Source organism: Polypterus senegalus, chromosome 11 (assembly GCF_016835505.1).
Source record: "Polypterus senegalus isolate Bchr_013 chromosome 11, ASM1683550v1, whole genome shotgun sequence".
NCBI lineage: Eukaryota > Metazoa > Chordata > Cladistia > Polypteriformes > Polypteridae > Polypterus > Polypterus senegalus.
In genome coordinates, this window is record NC_053164.1 from 125,646,208 (window position 1) to 125,658,582 (window position 12,375).

General features: G+C 34.8%; 1 protein-coding gene across 1 annotated transcript in view; it reads left to right on the forward strand.

The window, feature by feature from the left end:
• LOC120539495 (phosphatidylethanolamine-binding protein 4) overlaps nucleotides 1-12,375 on the forward strand; it is a 620,910-nt gene that overhangs the window by 38,544 nt on the left and 569,991 nt on the right. The window lies entirely within an intron of this gene.

Sequence of the window (12,375 nt, forward strand, 5' to 3'; positions counted from 1 at the left end):
TTGGCTGTGTTGGTACCTCCTTTGTGTTGCCCTTAGTAGTAAATGTTTGCACAAAGTTCATATTTTTCAAAGTAGGAATACTAAAATATATTGGAGGGTGTAATGGACTTTGTTTCCATTTTTATTGAAAACTATCAAATAATAGTATTCACTGCACTGTTCAGGAAATGATTATAGACTTTTTGCGTGTTTTCCAAAAAAGGAGAAATCTTAATTATGAGCAGGTTCACGTCTACCTTGTCACCCCTTCATTTTGTCTTTTGCTTACTATATTGGAATCACCCAAAGATGTCATCTCTCCATGATGAGTAACTGGTAGTAAGAAATGCTTGAATTGTTCTGATGTATGATACAGATTACTTGGACTGAAGAAAGGTATGATCAGATACCATCTTTGAACATCCTGCTTTTCTGGCATATGATTTAAGAAATGGTCATTTCTGGAAACCTATGCAGGGAAGCCATGACAGTAATGATGATTAGACGTGTCATAGTATCAAACTATAGCTTCCTTCCAGCCATTCTATGCTGTAGGATATTATACATTGCAGGCTTAGCTGGGTAAACAAGGGATTACAGTTTATCAAGTACACAAAAGCTAGAAAAGGAGCCAGTGTGCATCTGGCAGAAGGAGATAAGACCTGAGTGAAGCAATATTTTACAAGTATGATGAAAAATTCTTAACAATATTACAAGCGTGAGCTTCAAAGGTTAGTTCTGGTTTAAAAAAAAGAAGAAAAAAAAGATTTCTGATCCCCATCCTAGCTGTAGGCTGAAGCCTTCAATCATCTGATGTTGTGTCCAATGTTAAAATACTGTTTAAAGCCAGTGCTTAGAGGCAAAACACATAACCTCTGGCGCTATTAGAATTTGGATGAGGATTGGATTAAACAGGTTTGAAAATGTTACGTTATGTTGCATGGAAGTTTACTTATATGCATGGTTGATAAGAGATGTCCCTCCCACCATTCCTCATACTGAGGCTTTTTTTGCCAAACTGGCCCAGATACATCCAGATTACTTTTCTAAATGAGGCTGTTGCCATAAAAAAAGGATTAGAATTTGAGAAAGTACTATTGAAGGCAGGCATATATGCACCTGGATCCCATTTTTAAAACCTTTATTTTTCGAATTGCCCGATGTGTTCAAGATTATTGTTAAACTGGAAAAATCCTGACCTATATGTATTTTTACCTATCGGGCTATCAACAGATAAGTAACAATCTATTATTTTTTAGGTTACATTTGTTTAGCAACAGAAATGGGCAAGAAAAGACATTTCTTTAAATTTTGCAAATATTTCTGGCTTAGGCTACCTTGTGTTACTGATTGTTTAAATGGAGAGAAATCTTAAAAATATGTATTGTGTCATTGCTGTTAATGTTCAGTTTGGTTAGAGGAAGCGGAAGTTAAAAAATAGGTATCATTTGTTCTATTAACCACTCATCTTTCATTACAATGTTAATTAGGGTAAGAGTATGCAGTCTCCATCTTATGGGATGCTCTATATACTTAACAATTTCATTATGTTTGTAACAAACCAATGAGGCATGTTTAAATTAAAAGACACCCAAGAAACCAATGTCTTAGAAGTGGAATAGACATCGGTAGCAATGTTATGTTACAATAAAAATAAATTACAGCCAATACAGAAGTAAATACAGTTTCTGAGAAACACCCTTTTCCGTGAAGGTTTTTTTTATTTAAAAAGGTGAATAATGTATTGTAATAACCATAGTGAAAACTGAATTACTGAATATGTAACCTCAATGGATGACACTGTTAGTGAATGCTTATACCTTATCGCTCCTGGGCTTCAATTCCGTGCCTCGTCACAGTCTTTATAGAGGTTGCACATTCAGCCTGTATCACTGTGAGTCTGTGTATGTTTTTTTTTTTGACCTTGTTCTCTGCTTTTTCTTCCACATGTAAAATATGTACATATTAGATTAATTGATAAAACTGAATTGGCCAGGGACTGTATGAGTTGGTGTGCCTTATGATGGAGTAGTGCCCTATTGAGAGATGATTCTTGCCTTTAGCTACTGAAAATGGCTTTGACCTATGTGACCCTGAGCGGGATTATGTATATTTCAAAACGGATGGAGTGATGGATGTGCCCTCAATGCCATAAACCAGCTTTATAATTACCCACTAAAGTAAGCTTGCTGGCAGCTACAACTTCAAAGAAAGTTTGCACTCTGTGTGGGAAGCCAACACACATATGACACACATGTTTTCTGTCTCTCACTCAAACCCTGTTAATGTATACTTACCAGCTAACAAGACAACCATGTCTTTGAATTATAAGATAATTTACTTTTTCACTCTTCCTCTAAGTCTTACTTTTTTTGTAATTAAATTAATTTAATTTGTTTCTCATTTTCTGTATAATGATAGCATCTGTACTGTTTTCTCTTTCTGATTTCTTTTAATTTCTGGGCTTTTGTTGTAGTGTTTTATTCAGTTCAAATTGGTATCATGTTCAAGTTGAGATATCTTTATTATATGTCTTATTTATCTTAAATAAGAAGATAAATGAATCAATATATGGCGATAATTTAGCTGGGATACTCGTACTTGTTACCTTCACTAGGCTGTTCGTATTTCCATTGAAACCCATGATTTTACATCTGCTTAGAAATTTATTAATTTATGTTATAAATTTTTCTTGTAGACCCTTCGAGACTTGAATATTAAAATATTCATTCAGATTGCACTGTAAAAGTGCTGCAGCAGTAATTAGTTTGATTTTAGCACTTCATTTCTTGCGATGTGTGATTGCACAAATTGCGTATTTGTGAATTTGAAAGAAAATATAAACCTCTTTACTGGCACCTAAGACTTAGTTGGATAAACCTAAATAATATTTATGTTCTGTGTGTTGACCTTTTTCCAAATTGTGGCATTGCTAAAATTTTCTATGGTTAAAAATTGAACTGTGTTTTGATAGTTGGGTATAATTGCTTGTTTTCATAATTAACTTCTATAGGGTGGTCCACATCTAATTATGCAATTTTCATTACGCTATAACTTATTAGGTTTATTACATAGAAAATCACCCAAAAAAATCCCGGACCATCGGGAAGTGTACGAGCTGACGACATGAAGAATCGTCTTTGCGCCAAACTAGAGTCGTCCCTGCATAAATCATAGTCATCCAGACTATCTGGATCTGCATAATTAGATCTGGACCACCCTGTATTTCATTTTGTGAACTTTAGATTGTAGATTTCTGTTTATGGGAACCTGAGCTTGTCCTGGAAGTGACAATGGAGCACATTGAGGATAGGAAGTCAGTCCAATACCAGACACTTGCAAATAATTTAATGCCATATCCTTAACACAATATGTTTCAGACAATTAACATATCAAGAAAACAGACTATCAGAGGAATTTGGAGACAATACACTACTCACAAGCAACACTAATCTAATAGCTTCTGGCTTTCTTAAATTACACAGTAAAATTACCAATGGTAAATGAACACTTTAAGTATTTTTATAGGCCTCTTTTTCTAGAGTGGGCCCCTATAAAATCTTAAAATGTTTATTTAACACTGGTGATTTTACTGGGGGGCATAAAGTCCCAAAAATCCATCAAGTAACAGCATAGGTGACAGTGTGGGTGGGGAGCTTGACGTGATCTTTGCGGGGGGCTTAACTTGGCTAAATGACCCCCTGGATCTGCGCCTGATGCAGCATGATGTTGTATGATCACCAATATACCAATGTGACAAAACAGCTTCTTGAAACTGCAATGCAGCTAAAGGATATTGTGCATCTTAAAAGAAATTAAAATTGTAAATACTGAAGGTCTGAACTTGGTATGGCATTTTGGGTTTTATGCTCCAGTCTTACTTTTGTGTTCAACAATGTTTTAAGCTGAGCTGAACTTTGATGGAAATTTTAAACCTTGGTTTTAATGATTCCTGTGTAAATTGTGCTAATTTTCCCAACATATATACATGCAAGCCCAAACAGCAATTTTTTATTTGCACAGGATACATTTGACAAATAGGATCTGATATATAGTTTCAACAATATGACAAGGTTTCCAGAAAAATACTGTTCTTGTTTTATTTATAATATATTGCAGTACATGGTGGCAGAGAGTACAGTGTTAGCACATCTCAGCCGTTGAATGTCTGCTGGATTCTGAGATTGGTAGCTACTGGAATGATGTTTGCTTGTTTTGAGTTTTTCTATGGGATTCTGTTTTCCAATAATCTATTGTCCAGTTTATTGTTGTTATTAATTGTTACCAATGTAAGTGTCATACTCAGTGATAGAGAGTTTTAGATCCTAGTTATATCAGGTAAGTAAAGAAATATATAGATTATAGGTGGATTAAAAATTAGGGAGTAAAAAACAGACTACTGGAAAAGACTTATGAACAAATGTATGAATGATGGTGGGATTAGTCACAGTGGTACCCTGTTATTATGTCTGTGTAACTATACTTTAATTAGGACTTTATAGTAAAGTGAAGAGTTGTTTTTTTCCACAAACGCACTGCATCCATCACATTCTTTAATCCGAACTGCTGTCTGGACACATTAAGCTACTGAATGAGATGCTTCTTGTTATATAGATTGAAACCTCAAAAGTGGTACAGGTACTGGAGGCAAGATGCATTATTTTGAAGGTTTCATTAGTTTATACACTGAAATGTAGATACACATGTATATAAAGCTATTTTCTAAAAGAGGTGTGGTTCCAATTTAGACCATTAGATGGAGACAACACACTACTTTCAAGTTCTTCTATTCTTTAATTATTTGGTATGCGTTCATCATTGTAATTTGCGTATAAAAGCTTCATAAACATAAAGTCATGGTTATTATCAATTATTTAGTGTCCAGTTTTTTACATATTTTTAATTGACCAATATGGTTGGTAGTTATGTATAGTTTGTAAGAATTCCTAAAGTGTGGCAGAGCCAGATATTTATAACAGCTCATTCTGTGACAATTTTTGTGTCTTTAACAGTGCACTTGCCATTACGATGTTATTAAAAGCAACTTCATTTACTCAGTCCTGCAGAATCATACCTTTTAACAGGTATCACAAGTTCATGAGTAGGTGAACCATAAATAATTCAAAATGCCTGTTTATCTTCAGATATAATATTGCAACATTGAGAAATGTTAGATCTCAATGTTTACCCACTAAGTATATTTTGAGGTAACTTTTTGACATCATAACTGTGTCAGTGAGTCTATGTATTTAAACAATTTAAAAGACATTTAACATTTTTTTCAGCTCATGCCTGTCTGTAAATCACAGTAGCATCCTATTTCAAATTGCCTGAAGATGTTGATGCAGTTATTGGTGCAGCATATTGGAACTTGATAATTAACAGATATTTATTTATCATTGTGTGTGATGTTATATGAGCAAATGAAAATACTTGCTTTTTAAGTGTTCATATTTTCTAAGTAGCTTTATTTTATCTACCTTTAATTCCGCTCAAAGCAAATCAAGAGAAAGGTCTTTAAACATACCTTAATGTATTTATATTAAGTGTTGACAGTTAAACCAAAAGTGGTCTTATTTACAGGTGGAAATTAAACCAATAAAAATGAAAAGCATGTATCTTATATAATGCATGGTCTCTCCATCTTCTCCAACCTTTTGAATTTCCTCAAATTGATACTGTGCATTAATCATGTTAAGCTGTTGAGTTGAAATGCAATACATACACCAGTATGCCAAGTTAGGTTTGTTGTCAAGTGTACAAAAAAGTTTTATTTTCATGCCTCTTCAGAACAGTTTACAATAATACAATGCCAACAATAGATACACACACACACACCCACACACGCACAAACACACACACAAATGCACGATATTTAGCCCCACACATCAGCAATGAAAAAACAAAACAGTCTTGGCTTGTCTCACTTATGATCTATAGTGTATAGAGAGGGATTTCCATAGGTCTACTCTACGATTTCCAAATGAAGTGGGAATAACTTTATAACCATCAGGTTCAAATGTTAGTAATATTCCTTTGTTCAGACTCTTTGATGCTCCATTTTTATTCCTTTGCCGCTCCTAGTTTACACTTATTATTAATTCAATATCTTTTTTTTGGGTATAATGGGCCAGCATTTGGTCTTTCTTCTGTTTTCATTATTTTATTCGTTCAGCTCTTTGTCACTTGCTATTGGATATACCGTACCATTCTCATCACTGTAAGAATAATGAGAGTTCTCTACTATTTCTGATTCAATCCACTATCCAATCCATGTTTTCTTATGGTTTATGAAACTATTTTAGTAATAGAATACAGCCTTGGTGACCTGATTTAAAATTGTTCAACTATTTACCAACATTGATTAAGGTTGTTTTTTGAATAGTACTGGTGTTTCCTGGTCTTACTGAGTTAAGTGGTTTCAAAATGCAACAAGAGTCTTCCTGCTTTAAGTTCAATGTTATCATCATATAAGTAATGTAGTACATAACTACAGTTATGATATCCTTATAAACAAGTAAAATCTGATAAAACCAGAAGTAAAGGTATTTGGTGGGAGAGACTTAGATATCCAGGGATTTCACAGTCCATGTAGTCAATGAGCATATGGACAGGACTTTGGAGGAATGAAGAAATATTTTTTGGTGTTCTTATGTATTTAGGAATAGATTTAAAATTGTACTATGTATTACACAATATGTGGCAATGTTGCCGGAGAAACATTGCAGTTTTCACAAGTCAAACAAAGTTAGAAAGGCTCAATGAAAGTGGGTTTTATTTAGAGATAGCCTGACTATTTGACACAATTGTCATTTTGCAGGAGACATTTAAATCAATGCAATGATTATTGTTCATCAATTGCTTTGTATGATGAACTATTGATTTATTTTTGTTCTCCTAAAGTCTAAGGCAAAATATTTGATTAAGTTTGGCTTTAAGCTTTGCCACATTTGATATTGATCAAAAAAGGGGAAAAACACACATGTTATGAAATAAACTCCCAAAAATATGATATATTCTAAAATTTCAATATTTCTATATGAAACTAGTGTATTGAAATGATGAATTCCGTTGATTCTCTTGAGATTCTGAATATTCTTCACCCAGGGAAAAAACAAAAAAATTCTTAGAACTAAAAAACTGAAATATTTCATTTATTATGTATTTATAGAAAAAAAAAACATTAGCAGTAGTTACTGTTTTGAATATTTTCCATTGATATTGTTTTTTAAACTTTAAACTAACCACTTCTCTATATAATTTAAATTTTGTTTGTGAATCACAATGTTTCTTTAGATGGAGGTGATATTCAGACTTTAAACTAAGCCTCACAAGCATATTCACCTTTTACATTTTAGACTTCTCAGTGATGCTTAGTGCATTTTTCGTTTAGAAGGTTTCCGTTTAAGCTAGAATCTACTGTACACCCAAGTTTAACCTCTTAACTGAAACATCTAGACCCTGGAGGGCTGCAGTGGCTGAAGGTTTTTATGTTAACAACTTTCTTAATTAGTAATCAATTACTGCTGAAAATGGGTTGTGCTTTCTGCCTTAATTTTAATTAACTTGCTTTTAAAGATTCACAACCCTTTATTGTATAATTTTTCCTAAATCTGCTGCCAGTAACGAGGAAAAGTGAGATGACAGATGACCAGCTTACTCAGGGGTCTCATACTCATTCCTGAAGGCCACCATATTTGCTGTTAGCAGCTTCTTAATTAGAATCCATTTCTCTCTGTTAATGAAACATGCTTAATTCTGTAGCTTGTTGGTTTTCTCATTCTGCCATACCAGACATGTCCAAAATGCTGATTTTTCTTTTTTCTGAGAGCACCATCAGCATGGTTTGTGGAGCGTGGAAGGCCAATATTTTTCAGACCTTTTTTTTTCTCAAATATTTTATTGAAATAGATATGGTATGATTGACATGTTGATACAAATGAGATTGAGACAGCTGATTGACTGCCTTTTGGCTTGCTGTGTATTCCATTGATTGGCTGATGGAGACAAAGCTTGTGAATCCTAAAAAAATGCCACTTAAAATTAACATTAAATAAGTAGGTTCAATTAACAGCAATAATTGGTTACTATTTAAGAAAGAGTTTGGAACGAAAACCTGGGACTCCCCCCCCGCCCCCAAAGGGATCTAAATTTGAATAGGAACAATCTTCTAAAAGCTTCAAAGTATCTTTTTGTTCTTTGGAATAATTATTCATTTAGCTGCATTCATTGTTTGTCTTTCTGGACAGATGTCTAAGTTTTTGTCATGGAAAACATCCCCAGCAATATTCTTGATGATTATGATACCATCACATACCCTGTCTCAGTGCCCCCACCTAGAGAACAGTTGAATGAAATGCTTTTTTTCCCCTGTATTAGTGATATATTAGTACCACAGATATAATCACTTTAGCTCTGTCGGTGTGGCTAGCGATACTTTGTCAATCTCCAGCCCTAAGGCTTTTTTACATGGCTGCTTTCTCACCAGGCAGCTTTTTCATTTTTGATATTTTTGGGTTACACATGAGGACACAGTACTTTTATTCTTTCTATTTCCGATTGTCTAATGGTCTGTTATTGTTTCTTGTTTCCTAATTCAAAAGTTAACTGAACATTCTAAACTCTTAAATTGGTTATATATTTAACTTCTATTCAGATAGCTTATGTTTCCCCATAATTTGGAGTGCCTATTGATCTCTTTAGTCAGGTTTATTTTCTGATATGCTCTGTCAATAGTGTGAGATCATTTTCACAAGTGTATTTTTTCTGAAACCTTATTATCTAATTAAAGAAGACACAGGTGAATTCTTATAGTAAAATGCTGTATAATCTGCTTGCTTGTAGTGTTCAAATAAATGCAGCATAGGTCTAGTGGATTGTAAGTCTTGTATGAGGTATCATGGAAACGTCCGTGTCAATGTGCGTTCTTGAAGGAAAATTTTTATTCTTTCATTCCTCATCTATTTTCTTCCTGCTTGAGGTGTAGAAGAAGAGTGCCTTCAGTCTTGTAACTGATTTATTTATTTATTTTTTAAATATTCTGTGACACTCTGTATGTGTTTCTTCTAACGTTATGCATTATTAGGAAATTTACAAGGAGAAGGAATATTTCTCTTTTCCCTGTTTTGATTTATGTATTATCCAATCTGTAAAGATAATCAATAGGGAAAATGTCCTCAATTGCTTGCTAACTTTAGCTTAGTTAAGTTTATAATGGGTTACTTTTTGTTGCATAGGCACTTTTAGTAACCTTAAATATCTGAAACACTCATAAACAGAAAAAAATAAAAATGAATAATTGGGAAATGCTTCTTTCACGGTGTGCAGCTGATAGGGGAATGGGAATTAACACAAGCCTTCAGACACAAGCTGCTAAAACAAAGCGTGACTCTGCTGTCTTACAGCTACAGCAATCCTTATGTTCTTCTAAGATTTGTGCCCTCCCCTAGCAGAAATGGTCTTTGGGCTCTAACTGAATCAGTCATGGTGAAGGATTTGGTATTTTTGCATATTGTCTTTCAGAAGCAAAGCACCTCCTTCTCCAATATTACATTTTTTGTTCCCAGTTAAACAAATGCCTTCCATGTTGGGATACGTATTAGCTGCTTAGAAATTGAGAGAGAGTGTAACTTTAATTCCATTACATGATTATAATGGCAGAATAACCAGTAAAGATGAAGAGCACATCAAAAGCTCTACTCTGGACTCTGATCAGAGCCCTGAAATAGAATCACACTAAATGCTTCATCCCTTTTCTTGTTTTGTGTAATTCTTTTTTTTTTTACTTTTAAATGAGTGGAGGAGGAATATTTTTTAACAGGCAGCTGTCATGCAAACACTGTAGCTGAGTTAGCTGTTGCACAGCAATATCACTATGGATTAGGGGATCCAGTCAATAAAACATTAGATATGGGTACATTCAATATAAAACCTCATATGAAGTTTGGATTGTTGGGTAACAGAGATTATTTTACACCCATTGAGCAAGGATGGCTAACAGTCGCTACAGCTCCAAGGTAGTTATTGAAAGTTCTGGTGTAATGCAGACTTTGCCCATGTTGTTATAATAAATAGTTTTTTTTATTAAATATAGTTCTTCAAGAAGCTTTACATGCAAATAAGATGGGAAAATGCTATGTGGCAATTGTGAAACAACTGCCAATCTTAATTTTTGATTAAGCTTTTCTGTTTGCTATGGAATAGCATCTATCCCAAAGTTGTTACAGCCTTCTCCCAGATGATCTGGCCACTTGTGACATTAACAAACTCTGAATGATTGAATGCTTTATCTGTTGGTAGATTCCAGAAACACAGACAAACAGTAAGCAGTGTTTCCAATGCAGCATCACATCTTGAAGCAAACCCAATTAATTTATTATATTGCTGTGACTTTTCAAACAGGGGACACTGCAACTGATTTATCTATTTAGTTTGTTTGTTTACTTACTCACAGCATTATTGTTCTTATTATGGTGCTTGATTGCCTGCCAAAATGAGCCTAACTGAGCACTATTTGTGTAGCTCATTGGGCAACACATAGAATCAATTTTAAATTTAGTAACAATCTTATACACTGCAATTCACTTAAGGTGACCACTCCAGCAACTGAGGAATGGTGAGATTTTAGCAACTGTAGTCTTTACATGTGACATGATATCTGTCTAACATATTGTATAATTTACTCAAAGGTATATATCTGAAAAATGCTTTTGGGCAATAACAAGATCTGTCCTCACCCTCAACGCAAATATATTGCCATGATTCTCACAATGTTTTAGTAATTTAACTTAAAATGCAAACTGTCAACAGTGTTCTGACCCCTTTTGTAACATTCAGATGAATTTGTGGACTTGGTTAACTTTTTTAAAAGTTAAAACATTTTAAACTTTTGTTTACCACATTAAATGGAGAGATCAATTTATGTGCTTTAAATACATTTTTAAGAATGAGTCCAATTCATAAACAGTAATGATAGAATGCAGTTGCATGTATTTGTAAGCTCCATTTCTGAATTTCCAAAAAGGAGGATATTGAATTAAATTCAAATATATGCTTTATGTATATATATATATATGGTAGGGTGTGAATATATACTCAGCAAAAAAAGAAACGTCCCTTTTTCAGGACTGTGTATTTCAACAATAATGTTTTAAAAATCCAAATAACTTTACAGATCTTCATTGTAAAGGGTTTAAACAATGTTTTCCATGCATGTTCAATTAACCATAATCAATTAATTAACATGCACCTGTGGAATGGTCGTTAAGACCTTAACAGCTTACAGAAAGTAGGCATTTAAGGTCACAGTTCTAAAAACGCAGGACACTAAAGAGACTTGTCTACCGACTGTGAAAAACACCCAAAGAAAGATGCCCAGGGTCCCTGCTCATCTGCGTGAACGTGCATTAGGCATGCTGCAGGGAGGCATGAGGACTGCTGATGTGGCTAGGGCAATAAATTGCCATGTCCACACTGTGAGACGCCTAAGACAGCGCTACAGGGAGACAGGAAGGACAGCTGATCATCCTCGCAGTGGAAGACCACGTGTAACAACACCTGCACAGGATCGGTACATCCGAATATCACACCTGCGTGACAGGTACAGGATGGCCACAACAACTGCCCGAGTCACACCAGGAACACACAATTCCTCCAACAGTGCTCAGACTGTCCGCAATAGGCTGAGAGAGGCTGGACTGAGGGCTTGTAGGCCTGTTGTAAGGCAGGTCCTTACCAGACATCACCAGCAACAACGCCGCCTATGGGCACAAATCCACCTTCGCTGGACCAGACAGGAGTGGCAAAAAGTGCTCTTCACTGATGAGTCATGGTTTTGTCTCACCAGGGGTGATGGACGAATTCGTGTTTATCGTCGAAGGAATGAGCGTTACACCGAGGCCTGTACCCTGGAGCGGGATTGATTTGGATCAATGGCTAGGGCCATTTCCCCAGAAATGTCCAGAAACTTGCAGGTGCCTTGGTGGAAGAGTGGGGTAACATCTCACAGCAAGAACTGACAAATCTGGTCTAGTCCATGAGGAGGAGATGCACTGCAGTACTTTAAGCAGCTGGTGGCCACACCAGATACTGACTGGTACTTTTGAATTTGAGCCTCCCTTCTTTCAGGGACACATTGTGGAACATTTTTAGTTTATGTCTTATGGTGTTGACTCTTTTAGTGTTACACATTAAGTTTACTGAAAGTAAAAACAGTTGAAAGTCAGAGGACGTTTCTTTTTTTGCTGAGTGTATATATATATATATATATATATATATATATATATATATATATATATATATATATATATATATATATATATACTAGGTATGTCTATTAAATAATGAGACTGTGATTCCACCTAGTAAACAAAGCAGTCAGAACCGGTTATAACTGCA